We start from the raw sequence: 26666 nt of genomic DNA, 5'->3' as shown, positions 1-26666 counted from the left end.
ATATAGTTATTTTTAAATAATTAACATTAGCGAGCACATAACACATAGAACCACAAACATACCAAAAACATGTTCAAACGAATCGCGAAGGAATAATGAACATTTTCATAACGAAATGAGACATAAATGTATATACATTTACCTCAGTTTCAACGGCGTTCACAAGTGTACCAAACAATAGATCGATAAGTGTACATCATCATCTGATTGGTCAGCAAAGCTGCGCGGGCCTTAGTTAGAGTCTTTCGTTTGATTGGCCAATAATGTAATGACAGGCATTTCTCTCATTGGTCGATTCTTGGTAGAATTCCCGAAGCGCTACACACAGTGATTGGCTCATTTGTGGATGTCACTACCAGAAATAAGCTCGTCTGACAAGTTGCTATAAGAGCTAGCCAGGCTGGTCGTGGGCTTCTTCACCGGGTCGGACCCAGTTTTCATCGGCCCCCAAATTACACAGGCGAAACGGAGGCTCTCGCGTTGTGCGAGACTGTCGAGCCCTCCCCGTGGGTAGGGCTTAGAGCAGGCTTAGAGTTTTCTTCTGTCGGTTTTGACCCAATCTATTTTTGGGAAGCGCAGTTTGACCCAGCAGTGCGGGCCAACAACACGTTCTGTTTTGCCGCGTGAAGGCGGGTCAATGCTTTGGACAGCGTATGGTTGAGATGTGATTTTCCACCAATTTGGGGCACCTTTCTTAAGGAAATCAAGGATGATTTGATGGGAAATGGCAAACTGCTGTAGCGTTTGGCTAACAAGCCAAAGCTACAAAGGATGTACCAGTGCCCCGTCGTCCGAGCAGAATCCACATTCGGCCGTAATCGGAGGTTACTACTAACGTTCGATTGTGTCTCATAGGGAGTTTGACGCAGGGCCTCAGTGGAAAACAGGCCCTCGGCGGCTGAAACAAAAGACGAAGAAGGCATCCACATGCACATGATTCAGGAGTGTTAAACAAAGAAACCACGCAAGATGACGAGGTGGTCCAGCGGTTAAGGCGGTGGAAGGCTAATACATTGTGCTCGACATGCACTGGAAGCTTTAGCGCCACTGAGAGCCCACCGGACCAGACAGGCCCAACCTGTTTACGATGGGTAACGGTGAGCTGTAATTGCGCTGCAGTTTAATGATACCCGTCTTGAGGACATATTTACAAAACAACAAGCCTTCTGGCTCTGGCGCTCAATCATCAGCAGACACCTTTTCAACGAGAAGCAAAACCTAAACGAAACAAGACTACTTTTTCTCAACAATACTCTAAGCCTCCAGAGAGGCTAGCAAAAATTGCCAAAGCTGACTGTATTTCAAGTCATCATGGCGGGGTATTGGGTAAAGTTTTCAACCAGCAATGATCGCGCCTCGGATAAACCTCACAGGCTACAATATTGCCTCTGCGAAAGAATGCCGGCGACGGTCGTGACCTTTTCAGGCACCTACGTGGATGTGAACCGACAAGGTGGTAGCAAGCTTTAAACTGCCGCACAAACAGTCTCCTGGCACGGGTTGCTGCAACGTGTTTCTACGGAACAGATTAGAGGTGTGTAAAAGACGGCTCATTCACTATTCCCTCTGTGCTCAAAACAGCCTGCTGAAAGCACAGCAGCAGCTGAAAAGGTCCGCAGCATGGCCTCTCTCAGTCAGCAAGGGGGCGGGGAGGCCGAGTGGTTAAGGCGATGGACTGCTAATCCCATCCTTGTCGTTCGGTTCCTTTAGCACTGGACCTTAATCTAGGTCCTGGGGACCCCATGCTGAACTTTTTGTGTGTCCTCCTTATCTAACACACTCAGTTCAGTTCTTTGAGTTCTCTACTAATGAGCTGATGATCTGAATCGGGAGTGCTAAATAAAAGACGCCACGTAATATGACGAGGTGGCCGAGTGGTTAAGGCGATGGACTGCTAATCCATTGTGCTCTGCACGCGTGGGTTCGAATCCCATCCTCGTCGTTCGGTACATTTAGCAGCGATCCTCGGTCCTGGGGACCCCACTCTGCAATTTTTGTGTGTCTTCCCTATCTGACACACTCAGTTCAGTTCACCGAGTGCTCTACTAATGAGCTGGTGGTCTGAATCGGGAGTGTTAAACAAAAGGACCGCGCAAAACGAAAGGTGGTCGAGTGGTTAAGGCGATGCAAGGCTAGTCCGTTGTGCTCGGCACGCCTTGGTTTGTGTGGGTTCGAATCCCATCCTCTTCATTTGATGCTTTAGCACCACTGAGAGCCCACCGGAACAGACAGGCCCAACCTGTTTACGATGGGTAGCGGCGAGCTGTGACTGTGCTGTAGTTTATTGATAACTGCCGCAAAGTCTTGAGAACATATTGACAAAACAACAAGTCTTCTGGCTCCGGCACGCTATGATCGGTGGACACCTCTTTGACGAGGACCAACAACCAGCCACGCCAATAAAAGGAAACAAAACGAAGCAAGACTATCTTTCTCAACAAGCCTCCAGAGAGACTGGCAAAAATTGCCGATGCTGACTGTATTTTCAAGTCATCCCGGTGGGGTATTGGGTATTGACTTTGTGGCAACATGGAACTTTTGCATCTACATTAATATTAGTCTGTTTCTTCTTATTCTGAGGTCACCGTAGCCACCAGATCCATTCTGTATTCCGATCTGATGGTCACTACAGTCCCCCGGTTCCAGTCCGTACCAAGAGCAGATAGTGGATCAGCACCTTCAGCCGAATGTCAGCGGAAACTATGTCAACTAGATGAGCCCCAGAGACAGATCATCAGTAAAGAAGGCATCCACATGCCACAGCAAACTACTCGAGCTGGTGAAAATGTTCACCAAACACCCGCCGCTGAATTCTTTTAAAACAAGCCAGCTTATTGAAGGTGCACAAGATAAACGCCCTGAGAAAGCTGTGCCTCGCAACCCTAAGAATGGCATAGGCGTTAGTGGACACCTGACGCGCGTGCAAAACTCCGGCATTTCACACGTCCCTGGGTGGGCTCGAACCACCAACCTTTCGGTTAACAGCCGAACGCGCTAACCGATTGCGCCACAGAGACAGCCGCTGTTGCTTGCCGGATCACCGGTGTAAAAGCAAGGGTTAGGGTTAGTGATAGGGATTAAAATCGCTCGCACTAACAGCGACATCTGTTTTGAAAGATGTTTCCGGAGCTCGCAAAATCCACTCAGCCTGCGCGGCGAATGGGCACGCTGGAGCCCGCCACCCTTTTGGGAAGAAAGAGAGTCAACAGAGCCGCCCAACGTGGGGCTCGAACCCACGACCCTGAGATTAAGAGTCTCATGCTCTACCGACTGAGCTAGCCGGGCTGGTCGTGGGCTTCTTCACCGGGTCGGACCCAGTTTTCATCGGCCCCCAAATTACACAGGCGAAACGGAGGCTCTCGCGTTGTGCGAGACTGTCGAGCCCTCCCCGTGGGTAGGGCTTAGAGCAGGCTTAGAGTTTTCTTCTGTCGGTTTTGACCCAATCTATTTTTGGGAAGCGCAGTTTGACCCAGCAGTGCGGGCCAACAACACGTTCTGTTTTGCCGCGTGAAGGCGGGTCAATGCTTTGGACAGCGTATGGTTGAGATGTGATTTTCCACCAATTTGGGGCACCTTTCTTAAGGAAATCAAGGATGATTTGATGGGAAATGGCAAACTGCTGTAGCGTTTGGCTAACAAGCCAAAGCTACAAAGGATGTACCGGTGCCCCGTCGTCCGAGCAGAATCCACATTCGGCCGTAATCGGAGGTTACTACTAACGTTCGATTGTGTCTCATAGGGAGTTTGACGCAGGGCCTCAGTGGAAAACAGGCCCTCGGCGGCTGAAACAAAAGACGAAGAAGGCATCCACATGCACATGATTCAGGAGTGTTAAACAAAGAAACCACGCAAGATGACGAGGTGGTCCAGCGGTTAAGGCGGTGGAAGGCTAATACATTGTGCTCGACATGCACTGGAAGCTTTAGCGCCACTGAGAGCCCACCGGACCAGACAGGCCCAACCTGTTTACGATGGGTAACGGTGAGCTGTAATTGCGCTGCAGTTTAATGATACCCGTCTTGAGGACATATTTACAAAACAACAAGCCTTCTGGCTCTGGCGCTCAATCATCAGCAGACACCTTTTCAACGAGAAGCAAAACCTAAACGAAACAAGACTACTTTTTCTCAACAATACTCTAAGCCTCCAGAGAGGCTAGCAAAAATTGCCAAAGCTGACTGTATTTCAAGTCATCCTGGCGGGGTATTGGGTAAAGTTTTCAACCAGCAATGATCGCGCCTCGGATAAACCTCACAGGCTACAATATTGCCTCTGCGAAAGAATGCCGGCGACGGTCGTGACCTTTTCAGGCACCTACGTGGATGTGAACCGACAAGGTGGTAGCAAGCTTTAAACTGCCGCACAAACAGTCTCCTGGCACGGGTTGCTGCACCGTGTTTCTACGGAACAGATTAGAGGTGTGTAAAAGACGGCTCATTCACTATTCCCTCTGTGCTCAAAACAGCCTGCTGAAAGCACAGCAGCAGCTGAAAAGGTCCGCAGCATGGCCTCTCTCAGTCAGCAAGGGGGCGGGGAGGCCGAGTGGTTAAGGCGATGGACTGCTAATCCCATCCTTGTCGTTCGGTTCCTTTAGCACTGGACCTTAATCTAGGTCCTGGGGACCCCATGCTGAACTTTTTGTGTGTCCTCCTTATCTAACACACTCAGTTCAGTTCTTTGAGTTCTCTACTAATGAGCTGATGATCTGAATCGGGAGTGCTAAATAAAAGACGCCACGTAATATGACGAGGTGGCCGAGTGGTTAAGGCGATGGACTGCTAATCCATTGTGCTCTGCACGCGTGGGTTCGAATCCCATCCTCGTCGTTCGGTACATTTAGCAGTGATCCTCGGTCCTGGGGACCCCACTCTGCAATTTTTGTGTGTCTTCCCTATCTGACACACTCAGTTTAGTTCACCGAGCGCTCTACTAATGAGCTGGTGGTCTGAATCGGGAGTGTTAAACAAAAGGACCGCGCAAAACGAAAGGTGGTCGAGTGGTTAAGGCGATGCAAGGCTAGTCCGTTGTGCTCGGCACGCCTTGGTTTGTGTGGGTTCGAATCCCATCCTCTTCATTTGATGCTTTAGCACCACTGAGAGCCCACCGGAACAGACAGGCCCAACCTGTTTACGATGGGTAGCGGCGAGCTGTGACTGTGCTGTAGTTTATTGATAACTGCCGCAAAGTCTTGAGAACATATTGACAAAACAACAAGTCTTCTGGCTCCGGCACGCTATGATCGGTGGACACCTCTTTGACGAGGACCAACAACCAGCCACGCCAATAAAAGGAAACAAAACGAAGCAAGACTATCTTTCTCAACAAGCCTCCAGAGAGACTGGCAAAAATTGCCGATGCTGACTGTATTTTCAAGTCATCCCGGTGGGGTATTGGGTATTGACTTTGTGGCAACATGGAACTTTTGCATCTACATTAATATTAGTCTGTTTCTTCTTATTCTGAGGTCACCGTAGCCACCAGATCCATTCTGTATTCCGATCTGATGGTCACTACAGTCCCCCGGTTCCAGTCCGTACCAAGAGCAGATAGTGGATCAGCACCTTCAGCCGAATGTCAGCGGAAACTATGTCAACTAGATGAGCCCCAGAGACAGATCATCAGTAAAGAAGGCATCCACATGCCACAGCAAACTACTCGAGCTGGTGAAAATGTTCACCAAACACCCGCCGCTGAATTCTTTTAAAACAAGCCAGCTTATTGAAGGTGCACAAGATAAACGCCCTGAGAAAGCTGTGCCTCGCAACCCTAAGAATGGCATAGGCGTTAGTGGACACCTGACGCGCGTGCAAAACTCCGGCATTTCACACGTCCCTGGGTGGGCTCGAACCACCAACCTTTCGGTTAACAGCCGAACGCGCTAACCGATTGCGCCACAGAGACAGCCGCTGTTGCTTGCTGCCGCCGGATCACCGGTGTAAAAGCAAGGGTTAGGGTTAGTGATAGGGATTAAAATCGCTCGCACTAACAGCGACATCTGTTTTGAAAGATGTTTCCGGAGCTCGCAAAATCCACTCAGCCTGCGCGGCGAATGGGCACGCTGGAGCCCGCCACCCTTTTGGGAAGAAAGAGAGTCAACAGAGCCGCCCAACGTGGGGCTCGAACCCACGACCCTGAGATTAAGAGTCTCATGCTCTACCGACTGAGCTAGCCGGGCTGGTCGTGGGCTTCTTCACCGGGTCGGACCCAGTTTTCATCGGCCCCCAAATTACACAGGCGAAACGGAGGCTCTCGCGTTGTGCGAGACTGTCGAGCCCTCCCCGTGGGTAGGGCTTAGAGCAAGCTTAGAGTTTTCTTCTGTCGGTTTTGACCCAATCTATTTTTGGGAAGCGCAGTTTGACCCAGCAGTGCGGGCCAACAACACGTTCTGTTTTGCCGCGTGAAGGCGGGTCAATGCTTTGGACAGCGTATGGTTGAGATGTGATTTTCCACCAATTTGGGGCACCTTTCTTAAGGAAATCAAGGATGATTTGATGGGAAATGGCAAACTGCTGTAGCGTTTGGCTAACAAGCCAAAGCTACAAAGGATGTACCGGTGCCCCGTCGTCCGAGCAGAATCCACATTCGGCCGTAATCGGAGGTTACTACTAACGTTCGATTGTGTCTCATAGGGAGTTTGACGCAGGGCCTCAGTGGAAAACAGGCCCTCGGCGGCTGAAACAAAAGACGAAGAAGGCATCCACATGCACATGATTCAGGAGTGTTAAACAAAGAAACCACGCAAGATGACGAGGTGGTCCAGCGGTTAAGGCGGTGGAAGGCTAATACATTGTGCTCGACATGCACTGGAAGCTTTAGCGCCACTGAGAGCCCACCGGACCAGACAGGCCCAACCTGTTTACGATGGGTAACGGTGAGCTGTAATTGCGCTGCAGTTTAATGATACCCGTCTTGAGGACATATTTACAAAACAACAAGCCTTCTGGCTCTGGCGCTCAATCATCAGCAGACACCTTTTCAACGAGAAGCAAAACCTAAACTAAACAAGACTACTTTTTCTCAACAATACTCTAAGCCTCCAGAGAGGCTAGCAAAAATTGCCAAAGCTAACTGTATTTCAAGTCATCCTGGCGGGGTATTGGGTAAAGTTTTCAACCAGCAATGATCGCGCCTCGGATAAACCTCACAGGCTACAATATTGCCTCTGCGAAAGAATGCCGGCGACGGTCGTGACCTTTTCAGGCACCTACGTGGATGTGAACCGACAAGGTGGTAGCAAGCTTTAAACTGCCGCACAAACAGTCTCCTGGCACGGGTTGCTGCAACGTGTTTCGACGGAACAGATTAGAGGTGTGTAAAAGACGGCTCATTCACTATTCCCTCTGTGCTCAAAACAGCCTGCTGAAAGCACAGCAGCAGCTGAAAAGGTCCGCAGCATGGCCTCTCTCAGTCAGCAAGGGGGCGGGGAGGCCGAGTGGTTAAGGCGATGGACTGCTAATCCCATCCTTGTCATTCGGTTCCTTTAGCACTGGACCTTAATCTAGGTCCTGGGGACCCCATGCTGAACTTTTTGTGTGTCCTCCTTATCTAACACACTCAGTTCAGTTCTTTGAGTTCTCTACTAATGAGCTGATGATCTGAATCGGGAGTGCTAAATAAAAGACGCCACGTAATATGACGAGGTGGCCGAGTGGTTAAGGCGATGGACTGCTAATCCATTGTGCTCTGCACGCGTGGGTTCGAATCCCATCCTCGTCGTTCGGTACATTTAGCAGTGATCCTCGGTCCTGGGGACCCCACTCTGCAATTTTTGTGTGTCTTCCCTATCTGACACACTCAGTTCAGTTCACCGAGCGCTCTACTAATGAGCTGGTGGTCTGAATCGGGAGTGTTAAACAAAAGGACCGCGCAAAACGAAAGGTGGTCGAGTGGTTAAGGCGATGAAAGGCTAGTCCGTTGTGCTCGGCACGCCTTGGTTTGTGTGGGTTCGAATCCCATCCTCTTCATTTGATGCTTTAGCACCACTGAGAGCCCACCGGAACAGACAGGCCCAACCTGTTTACGATGGGTAGCGGCGAGCTGTGACTGTGCTGTAGTTTATTGATAACTGCCGCAAAGTCTTGAGAACATATTGACAAAACAACAAGTCTTCTGGCTCCGGCACGCTATGATCGGTGGACACCTCTTTGACGAGGACCAACAACCAGCCACGCCAATAAAAGGAAACAAAACGAAGCAAGACTATCTTTCTCAACAAGCCTCCAGAGAGACTGGCAAAAATTGCCGATGCTGACTGTATTTTCAAGTCATCCCGGTGGGGTATTGGGTATTGACTTTGTGGCAACATGGAACTTTTGCATCTACATTAATATTAGTCTGTTTCTTCTTATTCTGAGGTCACCGTAGCCACCAGATCCATTCTGTATTCCGATCTGATGGTCACTACAGTCCCCCGGTTCCAGTCCGTACCAAGAGCAGATAGTGGATCAGCACCTTCAGCCGAATGTCAGCGGAAACTATGTCAACTAGATGAGCCCCAGAGACAGATCATCAGTAAAGAAGGCATCCACATGCCACAGCAAACTACTCGAGCTGGTGAAAATGTTCACCAAACACCCGCCGCTGAATTCTTTTAAAACAAGCCAGCTTATTGAAGGTGCACAAGATAAACGCCCTGAGAAAGCTGTGCCTCGCAACCCTAAGAATGGCATAGGCGTTAGTGGACACCTGACGCGCGTGCAAAACTCCGGCATTTCACACGTCCCTGGGTGGGCTCGAACCACCAACCTTTCGGTTAACAGCCGAACGCGCTAACCGATTGCGCCACAGAGACAGCCGCTGTTGCTTGCTGCCGCCGGATCACCGGTGTAAAAGCAAGGGTTAGGGTTAGTGATAGGGATTAAAATCGCTCGCACTAACAGCGACATCTGTTTTGAAAGATGTTTCCGGAGCTCGCAAAATCCACTCAGCCTGCGCGGCGAATGGGCACGCTGGAGCCCGCCACCCTTTTGGGAAGAAAGAGAGTCAACAGAGCCGCCCAACGTGGGGCTCGAACCCACGACCCTGAGATTAAGAGTCTCATGCTCTACCGACTGAGCTAGCCGGGCTGGTCGTGGGCTTCTTCACCGGGTCGGACCCAGTTTTCATCGGCCCCCAAATTACACAGGCGAAACGGAGGCTCTCGCGTTGTGCGAGACTGTCGAGCCCTCCCCGTGGGTAGGGCTTAGAGCAGGCTTAGAGTTTTCTTCTGTCGGTTTTGACCCAATCTATTTTTGGGAAGCGCAGTTTGACCCAGCAGTGCGGGCCAACAACACTTTCTGTTTTGCCGCGTGAAGGCGGGTCAATGCTTTGGACAGCGTATGGTTGAGATGTGATTTTCCACCAATTTGGGGCACCTTTCTTAAGGAAATCAAGGATGATTTGATGGGAAATGGCAAACTGCTGTAGCGTTTGGCTAACAAGCCAAAGCTACAAAGGATGTACCGGTGCCCCGTCGTCCGAGCAGAATCCACATTCGGCCGTAATCGGAGGTTACTACTAACGTTCGATTGTGTCTCATTGGGAGTTTGACGCAGGGCCTCAGTGGAAAACAGGCCCTCGGCGGCTGAAACAAAAGACGAAGAAGGCATCCACATGCACATGATTCAGGAGTGTTAAACAAAGAAACCACGCAAGATGACGAGGTGGTCCAGCGGTTAAGGCGGTGGAAGGCTAATACATTGTGCTCGACATGCACTGGAAGCTTTAGCGCCACTGAGAGCCCACCGGACCAGACAGGCCCAACCTGTTTACGATGGGTAACGGTGAGCTGTAATTGCGCTGCAGTTTAATGATACCCGTCTTGAGGACATATTTACAAAACAACAAGCCTTCTGGCTCTGGCGCTCAATCATCAGCAGACACCTTTTCAACGAGAAGCAAAACCTAAACGAAACAAGACTACTTTTTCTCAACAATACTCTAAGCCTCCAGAGAGGCTAGCAAAAATTGCCAAAGCTGACTGTATTTCAAGTCATCATGGCGGGGTATTGGGTAAAGTTTTCAACCAGCAATGATCGCGCCTCGGATAAACCTCACAGGCTACAATATTGCCTCTGCGAAAGAATGCCGGCGACGGTCGTGACCTTTTCAGGCACCTACGTGGATGTGAACCGACAAGGTGGTAGCAAGCTTTAAACTGCCGCACAAACAGTCTCCTGGCACGGGTTGCTGCAACGTGTTTCTACGGAACAGATTAGAGGTGTGTAAAAGACGGCTCATTCACTATTCCCTCTGTGCTCAAAACAGCCTGCTGAAAGCACAGCAGCAGCTGAAAAGGTCCGCAGCATGGCCTCTCTCAGTCAGCAAGGGGGCGGGGAGGCCGAGTGGTTAAGGCGATGGACTGCTAATCCCATCCTTGTCGTTCGGTTCCTTTAGCACTGGACCTTAATCTAGGTCCTGGGGACCCCATGCTGAACTTTTTGTGTGTCCTCCTTATCTAACACACTCAGTTCAGTTCTTTGAGTTCTCTACTAATGAGCTGATGATCTGAATCGGGAGTGCTAAATAAAAGACGCCACGTAATATGACGAGGTGGCCGAGTGGTTAAGGCGATGGACTGCTAATCCATTGTGCTCTGCACGCGTGGGTTCGAATCCCATCCTCGTCGTTCGGTACATTTAGCAGTGATCCTCGGTCCTGGGGACCCCACTCTGCAATTTTTGTGTGTCTTCCCTATCTGACACACTCAGTTCAGTTCACCGAGCGCTCTACTAATGAGCTGGTGGTCTGAATCGGGAGTGTTAAACAAAAGGACCGCGCAAAACGAAAGGTGGTCGAGTGGTTAAGGCGATGCAAGGCTAGTCCGTTGTGCTCGGCACGCCTTGGTTTGTGTGGGTTCGAATCCCATCCTCTTCATTTGATGCTTTAGCACCACTGAGAGCCCACCGGAACAGACAGGCCCAACCTGTTTACGATGGGTAGCGGCGAGCTGTGACTGTGCTGTAGTTTATTGATAACTGCCGCAAAGTCTTGAGAACATATTGACAAAACAACAAGTCTTCTGGCTCCGGCACGCTATGATCGGTGGACACCTCTTTGACGAGGACCAACAACCAGCCACGCCAATAAAAGGAAACAAAACGAAGCAAGACTATCTTTCTCAACAAGCCTCCAGAGAGACTGGCAAAAATTGCCGATGCTGACTGTATTTTCAAGTCATCCCGGTGGGGTATTGGGTATTGACTTTGTGGCAACATGGAACTTTTGCATCTACATTAATATTAGTCTGTTTCTTCTTATTCTGAGGTCACCGTAGCCACCAGATCCATTCTGTATTCCGATCTGATGGTCACTACAGTCCCCCGGTTCCAGTCCGTACCAAGAGCAGATAGTGGATCAGCACCTTCAGCCGAATGTCAGCGGAAACTATGTCAACTAGATGAGCCCCAGAGACAGATCATCAGTAAAGAAGGCATCCACATGCCACAGCAAACTACTCGAGCTGGTGAAAATGTTCACCAAACACCCGCCGCTGAATTCTTTTAAAACAAGCCAGCTTATTGAAGGTGCACAAGATAAACGCCCTGAGAAAGCTGTGCCTCGCAACCCTAAGAATGGCATAGGCGTTAGTGGACACCTGACGCGCGTGCAAAACTCCGGCATTTCACACGTCCCTGGGTGGGCTCGAACCACCAACCTTTCGGTTAACAGCCGAACGCTCTAACCGATTGCGCCACAGAGACAGCCGCTGTTGCTTGCCGGATCACCGGTGTAAAAGCAAGGGTTAGGGTTAGTGATAGGGATTAAAATCGCTCGCACTAACAGCGACATCTGTTTTGAAAGATGTTTCCGGAGCTCGCAAAATCCACTCAGCCTGCGCGGCGAATGGGCACGCTGGAGCCCGCCACCCTTTTGGGAAGAAAGAGAGTCAACAGAGCCGCCCAACGTGGGGCTCGAACCCACGACCCTGAGATTAAGAGTCTCATGCTCTACCGACTGAGCTAGCCGGGCTGGTCGTGGGCTTCTTCACCGGGTCGGACCCAGTTTTCATCGGCCCCCAAATTACACATGCGAAACGGAGGCTCTCGCGTTGTGCGAGACTGTCGAGCCCTCCCCGTGGGTAGGGCTTAGAGCAGGCTTAGAGTTTTCTTCTGTCGGTTTTGACCCAATCTATTTTTGGGAAGCGCAGTTTGACCCAGCAGTGCGGGCCAACAACACGTTCTGTTTTGCCGCGTGAAGGCGGGTCAATGCTTTGGACAGCGTATGGTTGAGATGTGATTTTCCACCAATTTGGGGCACCTTTCTTAAGGAAATCAAGGATGATTTGATGGGAAATGGCAAACTGCTGTAGCGTTTGGCTAACAAGCCAAAGCTACAAAGGATGTACCGGTGCCCCGTCGTCCGAGCAGAATCCACATTCGGCCGTAATCGGAGGTTACTACTAACGTTCGATTGTGTCTCATAGGGAGTTTGACGCAGGGCCTCAGTGGAAAACAGGCCCTCGGCGGCTGAAACAAAAGACGAAGAAGGCATCCACATGCACATGATTCAGGAGTGTTAAACAAAGAAACCACGCAAGATGACGAGGTGGTCCAGCGGTTAAGGCGGTGGAAGGCTAATACATTGTGCTCGACATGCACTGGAAGCTTTAGCGCCACTGAGAGCCCACCGGACCAGACAGGCCCAACCTGTTTACGATGGGTAACGGTGAGCTGTAATTGCGCTGCAGTTTAATGATACCCGTCTTGAGGACATATTTACAAAACAACAAGCCTTCTGGCTCTGGCGCTCAATCATCAGCAGACACCTTTTCAACGAGAAGCAAAACCTAAACGAAACAAGACTACTTTTTCTCAACAATACTCTAAGCCTCCAGAGAGGCTAGCAAAAATTGCCAAAGCTGACTGTATTTCAAGTCATCATGGCGGGGTATTGGGTAAAGTTTTCAACCAGCAATGATCGCGCCTCGGATAAACCTCACAGGCTACAATATTGCCTCTGCGAAAGAATGCCGGCGACGGTCGTGACCTTTTCAGGCACCTACGTGGATGTGAACCGACAAGGTGGTAGCAAGCTTTAAACTGCCGCACAAACAGTCTCCTGGCACGGGTTGCTGCAACGTGTTTCTACGGAACAGATTAGAGGTGTGTAAAAGACGGCTCATTCACTATTCCCTCTGTGCTCAAAACAGCCTGCTGAAAGCACAGCAGCAGCTGAAAAGGTCCGCAGCATGGCCTCTCTCAGTCAGCAAGGGGGCGGGGAGGCCGAGTGGTTAAGGCGATGGACTGCTAATCCCATCCTTGTCGTTCGGTTCCTTTAGCACTGGACCTTAATCTAGGTCCTGGGGACCCCATGCTGAACTTTTTGTGTGTCCTCCTTATCTAACACACTCAGTTCAGTTCTTTGAGTTCTCTACTAATGAGCTGATGATCTGAATCGGGAGTGCTAAATAAAAGACGCCACGTAATATGACGAGGTGGCAGAGTGGTTAAGGCGATGGACTGCTAATCCATTGTGCTCTGCACGCGTGGGTTCGAATCCCATCCTCGTCGTTCGGTACATTTAGCAGTGATCCTCGGTCCTGGGGACCCCACTCTGCAATTTTTGTGTGTCTTCCCTATCTGACACACTCAGTTCAGTTCACCGAGCGCTCTACTAATGAGCTGGTGGTCTGAATCGGGAGTGTTAAACAAAAGGACCGCGCAAAACGAAAGGTGGTCGAGTGGTTAAGGCGATGCAAGGCTAGTCCGTTGTGCTCGGCACGCCTTGGTTTGTGTGGGTTCGAATCCCATCCTCTTCATTTGATGCTTTAGCACCACTGAGAGCCCACCGGAACAGACAGGCCCAACCTGTTTACGATGGGTAGCGGCGAGCTGTGACTGTGCTGTAGTTTATTGATAACTGCCGCAAAGTCTTGAGAACGTATTGACAAAACAACAAGTCTTCTGGCTCCGGCACGCTATGATCGGTGGACACCTCTTTGACGAGGACCAACAACCAGCCACGCCAATAAAAGGAAACAAAACGAAGCAAGACTATCTTTCTCAACAAGCCTCCAGAGAGACTGGCAAAAATTGCCGATGCTGACTGTATTTTCAAGTCATCCCGGTGGGGTATTGGGTATTGACTTTGTGGCAACATGGAACTTTTGCATCTACATTAATATTAGTCTGTTTCTTCTTATTCTGAGGTCACCGTAGCCACCAGATCCATTCTGTATTCCGATCTGATGGTCACTACAGTCCCCCGGTTCCAGTCCGTACCAAGAGCAGATAGTGGATCAGCACCTTCAGCCGAATGTCAGCGGAAACTATGTCAACTAGATGAGCCCCAGAGACAGATCATCAGTAAAGAAGGCATCCACATGCCACAGCAAACTACTCGAGCTGGTGAAAATGTTCACCAAACACCCGCCGCTGAATTCTTTTAAAACAAGCCAGCTTATTGAAGGTGCACAAGATAAACGCCCTGAGAAAGCTGTGCCTCGCAACCCTAAGAATGGCATAGGCGTTAGTGGACACCTGACGCGCGTGCAAAACTCCGGCATTTCACACGTAGCTGGGTGGGCTCGAACCACCAACCTTTCGGTTAACAGCCGAACGCTCTAGCCGATTGCGCCACAGAGACAGCCGCTGTTGCTTGCCGGATCACCGGTGTAAAAGCAAGGGTTAGGGTTAGTGATAGGGATTAAAATCGCTCGCACTAACAGCGACATCTGTTTTGAAAGATGTTTCCGGAGCTCGCAAAATCCACTCAGCCTGCGCGGCGAATGGGCACGCTGGAGCCCGCCACCCTTTTGGGAAGAAAGAGAGTCAACAGAGCCGCCCAACGTGGGGCTCGAACCCACGACCCTGAGATTAAGAGTCTCATGCTCTACCGACTGAGCTAGCCGGGCTGGTCGTGGGCTTCTTCACCGGGTCGGACCCAGTTTTCATCGGCCCCCAAATTACACATGCGAAACGGAGGCTCTCGCGTTGTGCGAGACTGTCGAGCCCTCCCCGTGGGTAGGGCTTAGAGCAGGCTTAGAGTTTTCTTCTGTCGGTTTTGACCCAATCTATTTTTGGGAAGCGCAGTTTGACCCAGCAGTGCGGGCCAACAACACGTTCTGTTTTGCCGCGTGAAGGCGGGTCAATGCTTTGGACAGCGTATGGTTGAGATGTGATTTTCCACCAATTTGGGGCACCTTTCTTAAGGAAATCAAGGATGATTTGATGGGAAATGGCAAACTGCTGTAGCGTTTGGCTAACAAGCCAAAGCTACAAAGGATGTACCGGTGCCCCGTCGTCCGAGCAGAATCCACATTCGGCCGTAATCGGAGGTTACTACTAACGTTCGATTGTGTCTCATAGGGAGTTTGACGCAGGGCCTCAGGTGAAAACAGGCCCTCGGCGGCTGAAACAAAAGACGAAGAAGGCATCCACATGCACATGATTCAGGAGTGTTAAACAAAGAAACCACGCAAGATGACGAGGTGGTCCAGCGGTTAAGGCGGTGGAAGGCTAATACATTGTGCTCGACATGCACTGGAAGCTTTAGCGCCACTGAGAGCCCACCGGACCAGACAGGCCCAACCTGTTTACGATGGGTAACGGTGAGCTGTAATTGCGCTGCAGTTTAATGATACCCGTCTTGAGGACATATTTACAAAACAACAAGCCTTCTGGCTCTGGCGCTCAATCATCAGCAGACACCTTTTCAACGAGAAGCAAAACCTAAACGAAACAAGACTACTTTTTCTCAACAATACTCTAAGCCTCCAGAGAGGCTAGCAAAAATTGCCAAAGCTGACTGTATTTCAAGTCATCATGGCGGGGTATTGGGTAAAGTTTTCAACCAGCAATGATCGCGCCTCGGATAAACCTCACAGGCTACAATATTGCCTCTGCGAAAGAATGCCGGCGACGGTCGTGACCTTTTCAGGCACCTACGTGGATGTGAACCGACAAGGTGGTAGCAAGCTTTAAACTGCCGCACAAACAGTCTCCTGGCACGGGTTGCTGCAACGTGTTTCTACGGAACAGATTAGAGGTGTGTAAAAGACGGCTCATTCACTATTCCCTCTGTGCTCAAAACAGCCTGCTGAAAGCACAGCAGCAGCTGAAAAGGTCCGCAGCATGGCCTCTCTCAGTCAGCAAGGGGGCGGGGAGGCCGAGTGGTTAAGGCGATGGACTGCTAATCCCATCCTTGTCGTTCGGTTCCTTTAGCACTGGACCTTAATCTAGGTCCTGGGGACCCCATGCTGAACTTTTTGTGTGTCCTCCTTATCTAACACACTCAGTTCAGTTCTTTGAGTTCTCTACTAATGAGCTGATGATCTGAATCGGGAGTGCTAAATAAAAGACGCCACGTAATATGACGAGGTGGCCGAGTGGTTAAGGCGATGGACTGCTAATCCATTGTGCTCTGCACGCGTGGGTTCGAATCCCATCCTCGTCGTTCGGTACATTTAGCAGTGATCCTCGGTCCTGGGGACCCCACTCTGCAATTTTTGTGTGTCTTCCCTATCTGACACACTCAGTTCAGTTCACCGAGCGCTCTACTAATGAGCTGGTGGTCTGAATCGGGAGTGTTAAACAAAAGGACCGCGCAAAACGAAAGGTGGTCGAGTGGTTAAGGCGATGCAAGGCTAGTCCGTTGTGCTCGGCACGCCTTGGTTTGTGTGGGTTCGAATCCCATCCTCTTCATTTGATGCTTTAGCACCACTGAGAGCCCACCGGAACAGACAGGCCCAACCTGTTTACGATGGGTAGCGGCGAGCTGTGACTGTGCTGTAGTTTATTGATAACTGCCGCAAAGTCTTGAGAACGTATTGACAAAACAACAAGTCTTCTGGCTCCGGCACGCTATGATCGGTGGACACCTCTTTGACGAGGACCAACAACCAGCCACGCCAATAAAAGGAAACAAAACGAAGCAAGACTATCTTTCTCAACAAGCCTCCAGAGAGACTGGCAAAAATTGCCGATGCTGACTGTATTTTCAAGTCATCCCGGTGGGGTATTGGGTATTGACTTTGTGGCAACATGGAACTTTTGCATCTACATTAATATTAGTTTGTTTCTTCTTATTCTGAGGTCACCGTAGCCACCAGATCCATTCTGTATTCCGATCTGATGGTCACTACAGTCCCCCGGTTCCAGTCCGTACCAAGAGCAGATAGTGGATCAGCACCTTCAGCCGAATGTCAGCGGAAACTATGTCAACTAGATGAGCCCCAGAGACAGATCATCAGTAAAGAAGGCATCCACATGCCACAGCAAACTACTCGAGCTGGTGAAAATGTTCACCAAACACCCGCCGCTGAATTCTTTTAAAACAAGCCAGCTTATTGAAGGTGCACAAGATAAACGCCCTGAGAAAGCTGTGCCTCGCAACCCTAAGAATGGCATAGGCGTTAGTGGACACCTGACGCGCGTGCAAAACTCCGGCATTTCACACGTAGCTGGGTGGGCTCGAACCACCAACCTTTCGGTTAACAGCCGAACGCTCTAGCCGATTGCGCCACAGAGACAGCCGCTGTTGCTTGCCGGATCACCGGTGTAAAAGCAAGGGTTAGGGTTAGTGATAGGGATTAAAATCGCTCGCACTAACAGCGACATCTGTTTTGAAAGATGTTTCCGGAGCTCGCAAAATCCACTCAGCCTGCGCGGCGAATGGGCACGCTGGAGCCCGCCACCCTTTTGGGAAGAAAGAGAGTCAACAGAGCCGCCCAACGTGGGGCTCGAACCCACGACCCTGAGATTAAGAGTCTCATGCTCTACCGACTGAGCTAGCCGGGCTGGTCGTGGGCTTCTTCACCGGGTCGGACCCAGTTTTCATCGGCCCCCAAATTACACATGCGAAACGGAGGCTCTCGCGTTGTGCGAGACTGTCGAGCCCTCCCCGTGGGTAGGGCTTAGAGCAGGCTTAGAGTTTTCTTCTGTCGGTTTTGACCCAATCTATTTTTGGGAAGCGCAGTTTGACCCAGCAGTGCGGGCCAACAACACGTTCTGTTTTGCCGCGTGAAGGCGGGTCAATGCTTTGGACAGCGTATGGTTGAGATGTGATTTTCCACCAATTTGGGGCACCTTTCTTAAGGAAATCAAGGATGATTTGATGGGAAATGGCAAACTGCTGTAGCGTTTGGCTAACAAGCCAAAGCTACAAAGGATGTACCGGTGCCCCGTCGTCCGAGCAGAATCCACATTCGGCCGTAATCGGAGGTTACTACTAACGTTCGATTGTGTCTCATAGGGAGTTTGACGCAGGGCCTCAGTGGAAAACAGGCCCTCGGCGGCTGAAACAAAAGACGAAGAAGGCATCCACATGCACATGATTCAGGAGTGTTAAACAAAGAAACCACGCAAGATGACGAGGTGGTCCAGCGGTTAAGGCGGTGGAAGGCTAATACATTGTGCTCGACATGCACTGGAAGCTTTAGCGCCACTGAGAGCCCACCGGACCAGACAGGCCCAACCTGTTTACGATGGGTAACGGTGAGCTGTAATTGCGCTGCAGTTTAATGATACCCGTCTTGAGGACATATTTACAAAACAACAAGCCTTCTGGCTCTGGCGCTCAATCATCAGCAGACACCTTTTCAACGAGAAGCAAAACCTAAACGAAACAAGACTACTTTTTCTCAACAATACTCTAAGCCTCCAGAGAGGCTAGCAAAAATTGCCAAAGCTGACTGTATTTCAAGTCATCATGGCGGGGTATTGGGTAAAGTTTTCAACCAGCAATGATCGCGCTTCGGATAAACCTCACAGGCTACAATATTGCCTCTGCGAAAGAATGCCGGCGACGGTCGTGACCTTTTCAGGCACCTACGTGGATGTGAACCGACAAGGTGGTAGCAAGCTTTAAACTGCCGCACAAACAGTCTCCTGGCACGGGTTGCTGCAACGTGTTTCTACGGAACAGATTAGAGGTGTGTAAAAGACGGCTCATTCACTATTCGGGAGTGCTAAATAAAAGACGCCACGTAATATGACGAGGTGGCCGAGTGGTTAAGGCGATGGACTGCTAATCCATTGTGCTCTGCACGCGTGGGTTCGAATCCCATCCTCGTCGTTCGGTACATTTAGCAGTGATCCTCGGTCCTGGGGACCCCACTCTGCAATTTTTGTGTGTCTTCCCTATCTGACACACTCAGTTCAGTTCACCGAGCGCTCTACTAATGAGCTGGTGGTCTGAATCGGGAGTGTTAAACAAAAGGACCGCGCAAAACGAAAGGTGGTCGAGTGGTTAAGGCGATGCAAGGCTAGTCCGTTGTGCTCGGCACGCCTTGGTTTGTGTGGGTTCGAATCCCATCCTCTTCATTTGATGCTTTAGCACCACTGAGAGCCCACCGGAACAGACAGGCCCAACCTGTTTACGATGGGTAGCGGCGAGCTGTGACTGTGCTGTAGTTTATTGATAACTGCCGCAAAGTCTTGAGAACATATTGACAAAACAACAAGTCTTCTGGCTCCGGCACGCTATGATCGGTGGACACCTCTTTGACGAGGACCAACAACCAGCCACGCCAATAAAAGGAAACAAAACGAAGCAAGACTATCTTTCTCAACAAGCCTCCAGAGAGACTGGCAAAAATTGCCGATGCTGACTGTATTTCAAGTCATCCCGGTGGGGTATTGGGTATTGACTTTGTGGCAACATGGAACTTTTGCATCTACATTAATATTAGTCTGTTTCTTCTTATTCTGAGGTCACCGTAGCCACCAGATCCATTCTGTATTCCGATCTGATGGTCACTACAGTCCCCCGGTTCCAGTCCGTACCAAGAGCAGATAGTGGATCAGCACCTTCAGCCGAATGTCAGCGGAAACTATGTCAACTAGATGAGCCCCAGAGACAGATCATCAGTAAAGAAGGCATCCACATGCCACAGCAAACTACTCGAGCTGGTGAAAATGTTCACCAAACACCCGCCGCTGAATTCTTTTAAAACAAGCCAGCTTATTGAAGGTGCACAAGATAAACGCCCTGAGAAAGCTGTGCCTCGCAACCCTAAGAATGGCATAGGCGTTAGTGGACACCTGACGCGCGTGCAAAACTCCGGCATTTCACACGACCCTGGGTGGGCTCGAACCACCAACCTTTCGGTTAACAGCCGAACGCGCTAAACGATTGCGCCACAGAGACAGCCGCTGTTGCTTGCTGCCGCCGGATCACCGGTGTAAAAGCAAGGGTTAGGGTTAGTGATAGGGATTAAAATCGCTCGCACTAACAGCGACATCTGTTTTGAAAGATGTTTCTGGAGCTCGCAAAATCCACTCAGCCTGCGCGGCGAATGGGCACGCTGGAGCCCGCCAGCCACCCTTTTGGGAAGAAAGAGAGTCAACAGAGCCGCCCAACGTGGGGCTCGAACCCACGACCCTGAGATTAAGAGTCTCATGCTCTACCGACTGAGCTAGCCGGGCTGGTCGTGGGCTTCTTCACCAGGTCGGACCCAGTTTTCATCGGCCCCCAAATTACACATGCGAAACGGAGGCTCTCGCGTTGTGCGAGACTGTCGAGCCCTCCCCGTGGGTAGGGCTTAGAGCAGGCTTAGAGTTTTCTTCTGTCGGTTTTGACCCAATCTATTTTTGGGAAGCGCAGTTTGACCCAGCAGTGCGGGCCAACAACACGTTCTGTTTTGCCGCGTGAAGGCGGGTCAATGCTTTGGACAGCGTATGGTTGAGATGTGATTTTCCACCAATTTGGGGCACCTTTCTTAAGGAAATCAAGGATGATTTGATGGGAAATGGCAAACTGCTGTAGCGTTTGGCTAACAAGCCAAAGCTACAAAGGATGTACCGGTGCCCCGTCGTCCGAGCAGAATCCACATTCGGCCGTAATCGGAGGTTACTACTAACGTTCGATTGTGTCTCATAGGGAGTTTGACGCAGGGCCTCAGTGGAAAACAGGCCCTCGGCGGCTGAAACAAAAGACGAAGAAGGCATCCACATGCACATGATTCAGGAGTGTTAAACAAAGAAACCACGCAAGATGACGAGGTGGTCCAGCGGTTAAGGCGGTGGAAGGCTAATACATTGTGCTCGACATGCACTGGAAGCTTTAGCGCCACTGAGAGCCCACCGGACCAGACAGGCCCAACCTGTTTACGATGGGTAACGGTAAGCTGTAATTGCGCTGCAGTTTAATGATACCCGTCTTGAGGACATATTTACAAAACAACAAGCCTTCTGGCTCTGGCGCTCAATCATCAGCAGACACCTTTTCAACGAGAAGCAAAACCTAAACGAAACAAGACTACTTTTTCTCAACAATACTCTAAGCCTCCAGAGAGGCTAGCAAAAATTGCCAAAGCTGACTGTATTTCAAGTCATCCTGGCGGGGTATTGGGTAAAGTTTTCAACCAGCAATGATCGCGCCTCGGATAAACCTCACAGGCTACAATATCGCCTCTGCGAAAGAATGCCGGCGACGGTCGTGACCTTTTCAGGCACCTACGTGGATGTGAACCGACAAGGTGGTAGCAAGCTTTAAACTGCCGCACAAACAGTCTCCTGGCACGGGTTGCTGCACCGTGTTTCTACGGAACAGATTAGAGGTGTGTAAAAGACGGCTCATTCACTATTCCCTCTGTGCTCAAAACAGCCTGCTGAAAGCACAGCAGCAGCTGAAAAGGTCCGCAGCATGGCCTCTCTCAGTCAGCAAGGGGGCGGGGAGGCCGAGTGGTTAAGGCGATGGACTGCTAATCCCATCCTTGTCGTTCGGTTCCTTTAGCACTGGACCTTAATCTAGGTCCTGGGGACCCCATGCTGAACTTTTTGTGTGTCCTCCTTATCTAACACACTCAGTTCAGTTCTTTGAGTTCTCTACTAATGAGCTGATGATCTGAATCGGGAGTGCTAAATAAAAGACGCCACGTAATATGACGAGGTGGCCGAGTGGTTAAGGCGATGGACTGCTAATACATTGTGCTCTGCACGCGTGGGTTCGAATCCCATCCTCGTCGTTCGGTACATTTAGCAGTGATCCTCGGTCCTGGGGACCCCACTCTGCAATTTTTGTGTGTCTTCCCTATCTGACACACTCAGTTCAGTTCACCGAGCGCTCTACTAATGAGCTGGTGGTCTGAATCGGGAGTGTTAAACAAAAGGACCGCGCAAAACGAAAGGTGGTCGAGTGGTTAAGGCGATGCAAGGCTAGTCCGTTGTGCTCGGCACGCCTTGGTTTGAGTGGGTTCGAATCCCATTCTCTTCATTTGATGCTTTAGCACCACTGAGAGCCCACCGGAACAGACAGGCCCAACCTGTTTACGATGGGTAGCGGCGAGCTGTGACTGTGCTGTAGTTTATTGATAACTGCCGCAAAGTCTTGAGAACATATTGACAAAACAACAAGTCTTCTGGCTCCGGCACGCTATGATCGGTGGACACCTCTTTGACGAGGACCAACAACCAGCCACGCCAATAAAAGGAAACAAAACGAAGCAAGACTATCTTTCTCAACAAGCCTCCAGAGAGACTGGCAAAAATTGCCGATGCTGACTGTATTTCAAGTCATCCCGGTGGGGTATTGGGTATTGACTTTGTGGCAACATGGAACTTTTGCATCTACATTAATATTAGTCTGTTTCTTCTTATTCTGAGGTCACCGTAGCCACCAGATCCATTCTGTATTCCGATCTGATGGTCACTACAGTCCCCCGGTTCCAGTCCGTACCAAGAGCAGATAGTGGATCAGCACCTTCAGCCGAATGTCAGCGGAAACTATGTCAACTAGATGAGCCCCAGAGACAGATCATCAGTAAAGAAGGCATCCACATGCCACAGCAAACTACTCGAGCTGGTGAAAATGTTCACCAAACACCCGCCGCTGAATTCTTTTAAAACAAGCCAGCTTATTGAAGGTGCACAAGATAAACGCCCTGAGAAAGCTGTGCCTCGCAACCCTAAGAATGGCATAGGCGTTAGTGGACACCTGACGCGCGTGCAAAACTCCGGCATTTCACACGACCCTGGGTGGGCTCGAACCACCAACCTTTCGGTTAACAGCCGAACGCGCTAAACGATTGCGCCACAGAGACAGCCGCTGTTGCTTGCTGCCGCCGGATCACCGGTGTAAAAGCAAGGGTTAGGGTTAGTGATAGGGATTAAAATCGCTCGCACTAACAGCGACATCTGTTTTGAAAGATGTTTCCGGAGCTCGCAAAATCCACTCAGCCTGCGCGGCGAATGGGCACGCTGGAGCCCGCCAGCCACCCTTTTGGGAAGAAAGAGAGTCAACAGAGCCGCCCAACGTGGGGCTCGAACCCACGACCCTGAGATTAAGAGTCTCATGCTCTACCGACTGAGCTAGCCGGGCTGGTCGTGGGCTTCTTCACCAGGTCGGACCCAGTTTTCATCGGCCCCCAAATTACACATGCGAAACGGAGGCTCTCGCGTTGTGCGAGACTGTCGAGCCCTCCCCGTGGGTAGGGCTTAGAGCAGGCTTAGAGTTTTCTTCTGTCGGTTTTGACCCAATCTATTTTTGGGAAGCGCAGTTTGACCCAGCAGTGCGGGCCAACAACACGTTCTGTTTTGCCGCGTGAAGGCGGGTCAATGCTTTGGACAGCGTATGGTTGAGATGTGATTTTCCACCAATTTGGGGCACCTTTCTTAAGGAAATCAAGGATGATTTGATGGGAAATGGCAAACTGCTGTAGCGTTTGGCTAACAAGCCAAAGCTACAAAGGATGTACCGGTGCCCCGTCGTCCGAGCAGAATCCACATTCGGCCGTAATCGGAGGTTACTACTAACGTTCGATTGTGTCTCATAGGGAGTTTGACGCAGGGCCTCAGTGGAAAACAGGCCCTCGGCGGCTGAAACAAAAGACGAAGAAGGCATCCACATGCACATGATTCAGGAGTGTTAAACAAAGAAACCACGCAAGATGACGAGGTGGTCCAGCGGTTAAGGCGGTGGAAGGCTAATACATTGTGCTCGACATGCACTGGAAGCTTTAGCGCCACTGAGAGCCCACCGGACCAGACAGGCCCAACCTGTTTACGATGGGTAACGGTGAGCTGTAATTGCGCTGCAGTTTAATGATACCCGTCTTGAGGACATATTTACAAAACAACAAGCCTTCTGGCTCTGGCGCTCAATCATCAGCAGACACCTTTTCAACGAGAAGCAAAACCTAAACGAAACAAGACTACTTTTTCTCAACAATACTCTAAGCCTCCAGAGAGGCTAGCAAAAATTGCCAAAGCTGACTGTATTTCAAGTCATCCTGGCGGGGTATTGGGTAAAGTTTTCAACCAGCAATGATCGCGCCTCGGATAAACCTCACAGGCTACAATATTGCCTCTGCGAAAGAATGCCGGCGACGGTCGTGACCTTTTCAGGCACCTACGTGGATGTGAACCGACAAGGTGGTAGCAAGCTTTAAACTGCCGCACAAACAGTCTCCTGGCACGGGTTGCTGCACCGTGTTTCTACGGAACAGATTAGAGGTGTGTAAAAGACGGCTCATTCACTATTCCCTCTGTGCTCAAAACAGCCTGCTGAAAGCACAGCAGCAGCTGAAAAGGTCCGCAGCATGGCCTCTCTCAGTCAGCAAGGGGGCGGGGAGGCCGAGTGGTTAAGGCGATGGACTGCTAATCCCATCCTTGTCGTTCGGTTCCTTTAGCACTGGACCTTAATCTAGGTCCTGGGGACCCCATGCTGAACTTTTTGTGTGTCCTCCTTATCTAACACACTCAGTTCAGTTCTTTGAGTTCTCTACTAATGAGCTGATGATCTGAATCGGGAGTGCTAAATAAAAGACGCCACGTAATATGACGAGGTGGCCGAGTGGTTAAGGCGATGGACTGCTAATCCATTGTGCTCTGCACGCGTGGGTTCGAATCCCATCCTCGTCGTTCGGTACATTTAGCAGTGATCCTCGGTCCTGGGGACCCCACTCTGCAATTTTTGTGTGTCTTCCCTATCTGACACACTCAGTTCAGTTCACCGAGCGCTCTACTAATGAGCTGGTGGTCTGAATCGGGAGTGTTAAACAAAAGGACCGCGCAAAACGAAAGGTGGTCGAGTGGTTAAGGCGATGCAACGCTAGTCCGTTGTGCTCGGCACGCCTTGGTTTGTGTGGGTTCGAATCCCATCCTCTTCATTTGATGCTTTAGCACCACTGAGAGCCCACCGGAACAGACAGGCCCAACCTGTTTACGATGGGTAGCGGCGAGCTGTGACTGTGCTGTAGTTTATTGATAACTGCCGCAAAGTCTTGAGAACATATTGACAAAACAACAAGTCTTCTGGCTCCGGCACGCTATGATCGGTGGACACCTCTTTGACGAGGACCAACAACCAGCCACGCCAATAAAAGGAAACAAAACGAAGCAAGACTATCTTTCTCAACAAGCCTCCAGAGAGACTGGCAAAAATTGCCGATGCTGACTGTATTTCAAGTCATCCCGGTGGGGTATTGGGTATTGACTTTGTGGCAACATGGAACTTTTGCATCTACATTAATATTAGTCTGTTTCTTCTTATTCTGAGGTCACCGTAGCCACCAGATCCATTCTGTATTCCGATCTGATGGTCACTACAATCCCCCGGTTCCAGTCCGTACCAAGAGCAGATAGTGGATCAGCACCTTCAGCCGAATGTCAGCGGAAACTATGTCAACTAGATGAGCCCCAGAGACAGATCATCAGTAAAGAAGGCATCCACATGCCACAGCAAACTACTCGAGCTGGTGAAAATGTTCACCAAACACCCGCCGCTGAATTCTTTTAAAACAAGCCAGCTTATTGAAGGTGCACAAGATAAACGCCCTGAGAAAGCTGTGCCTCGCAACCCTAAGAATGGCATAGGCGTTAGTGGACACCTGACGCGCGTGCAAAACTCCGGCATTTCACACGACCCTGGGTGGGCTCGAACCACCAACCTTTCGGTTAACAGCCAAACGCGCTAAACGATTGCGCCACAGAGACAGCCGCTGTTGCTTGCTGCCGCCGGATCACCGGTGTAAAAGCAAGGGTTAGGGTTAGTGATAGGGATTAAAATCGCTCGCACTAACAGCGACATCTGTTTTGAAAGATGTTTCCGGAGCTCGCAAAATCCACTCAGCCTGCGCGGCGAATGGGCACGCTGGAGCCCGCCAGCCACCCTTTTGGGAAGAAAGAGAGTCAACAGAGCCGCCCAACGTGGGGCTCGAACCCACGACCCTGAGATTAAGAGTCTCATGCTCTACCGACTGAGCTAGCCGGGCTGGTCGTGGGCTTCTTCACCGGGTCGGACCCAGTTTTCATCGGCCCCCAAATTACACAGGCGAAACGGAGGCTCTCGCGTTGTGCGAGACTGTCGAGCCCTCCCCGTGGGTAGGGCTTAGAGCAGGCTTAGAGTTTTCTTCTGTCGGTTTTGACCCAATCTATTTTTGGGAAGCGCAGCTTGACCCAGCAGTGCGGGCCAACAATACGTTCTGTTTTGCCGCGTGAAGGCGGGTCAATGCTTTGGACAGCGTATGGTTGAGATGTGATTTTCCACCAATTTGGGGCACCTTTCTTAAGGAAGTCAAGGATGATTTGATGGGAAATGGCAAACTGCTGTAGCGTTTGGCTAACAAGCCAAAGCTACAAAGGATGTACCGGTGCCCCGTCGTCCGAGCAGAATCCACATTCGGCCGTAATCGGAGGTTACTACTAACGTTCGATTGTGTCTCATAGGGAGTTTGACGCAGGGCCTCAGTGGAAAACAGGCCCTCGGCGGCTGAAACAAAAGACGAAGAAGGCATCCACATGCACATG

The 26666-nt window shown here is 50.5% G+C and overlaps 12 non-coding genes across 12 annotated transcripts; all 12 read right to left on the bottom strand.

Moving 5' to 3' along the window:
* Positions 1 to 1259: 1259 nt before the first annotated feature.
* LOC141315834 (U4 spliceosomal RNA) lies at positions 1260 to 1400 on the bottom strand. Its single transcript, XR_012351146.1, has one exon. It is a non-coding gene; the product is annotated as a U4 spliceosomal RNA (small nuclear RNA).
* Positions 1401 to 2943: 1543 nt separating this feature from the next.
* On the bottom strand, positions 2944 to 3017 carry trnan-guu (transfer RNA asparagine (anticodon GUU)). Its single transcript has one exon. It is a non-coding gene; the product is annotated as a tRNA-Asn (tRNA).
* A 1126-nt stretch (positions 3018 to 4143) lies between these two features.
* Positions 4144 to 4284, bottom strand: LOC141315849 (U4 spliceosomal RNA). The gene has a single exon (XR_012351160.1). It is a non-coding gene; the product is annotated as a U4 spliceosomal RNA (small nuclear RNA).
* A 1543-nt stretch (positions 4285 to 5827) lies between these two features.
* trnan-guu (transfer RNA asparagine (anticodon GUU)) lies at positions 5828 to 5901 on the bottom strand. Its single transcript has one exon. It is a non-coding gene; the product is annotated as a tRNA-Asn (tRNA).
* A 1132-nt stretch (positions 5902 to 7033) lies between these two features.
* LOC141315836 (U4 spliceosomal RNA) lies at positions 7034 to 7174 on the bottom strand. Its single transcript, XR_012351147.1, has one exon. It is a non-coding gene; the product is annotated as a U4 spliceosomal RNA (small nuclear RNA).
* A 1543-nt stretch (positions 7175 to 8717) lies between these two features.
* trnan-guu (transfer RNA asparagine (anticodon GUU)) lies at positions 8718 to 8791 on the bottom strand. Its single transcript has one exon. It is a non-coding gene; the product is annotated as a tRNA-Asn (tRNA).
* A 1132-nt stretch (positions 8792 to 9923) lies between these two features.
* LOC141315833 (U4 spliceosomal RNA) lies at positions 9924 to 10064 on the bottom strand. Its single transcript, XR_012351145.1, has one exon. It is a non-coding gene; the product is annotated as a U4 spliceosomal RNA (small nuclear RNA).
* Positions 10065 to 12807: 2743 nt separating this feature from the next.
* On the bottom strand, positions 12808 to 12948 carry LOC141315832 (U4 spliceosomal RNA). Its single transcript, XR_012351144.1, has one exon. It is a non-coding gene; the product is annotated as a U4 spliceosomal RNA (small nuclear RNA).
* A 2743-nt stretch (positions 12949 to 15691) lies between these two features.
* Positions 15692 to 15832, bottom strand: LOC141315850 (U4 spliceosomal RNA). Its single transcript, XR_012351161.1, has one exon. It is a non-coding gene; the product is annotated as a U4 spliceosomal RNA (small nuclear RNA).
* A 2743-nt stretch (positions 15833 to 18575) lies between these two features.
* Positions 18576 to 18716, bottom strand: LOC141315847 (U4 spliceosomal RNA). Its single transcript, XR_012351158.1, has one exon. It is a non-coding gene; the product is annotated as a U4 spliceosomal RNA (small nuclear RNA).
* Positions 18717 to 21203: 2487 nt separating this feature from the next.
* Positions 21204 to 21344, bottom strand: LOC141315842 (U4 spliceosomal RNA). The gene has a single exon (XR_012351154.1). It is a non-coding gene; the product is annotated as a U4 spliceosomal RNA (small nuclear RNA).
* Positions 21345 to 24096: 2752 nt separating this feature from the next.
* Positions 24097 to 24237, bottom strand: LOC141315848 (U4 spliceosomal RNA). Its single transcript, XR_012351159.1, has one exon. It is a non-coding gene; the product is annotated as a U4 spliceosomal RNA (small nuclear RNA).
* Between the last annotated feature and the right edge of the window lie 2429 nt (positions 24238 to 26666).

The sequence above is a fragment of the Garra rufa genome, unplaced genomic scaffold (genome assembly GCF_049309525.1).
Source record: "Garra rufa unplaced genomic scaffold, GarRuf1.0 hap1_unplaced_039, whole genome shotgun sequence".
Taxonomy (NCBI): domain Eukaryota; kingdom Metazoa; phylum Chordata; class Actinopteri; order Cypriniformes; family Cyprinidae; genus Garra; species Garra rufa.
Note: the sequence above shows the minus strand (reverse complement) of the source record. Positions and strands in the feature narration are given on the sequence as shown.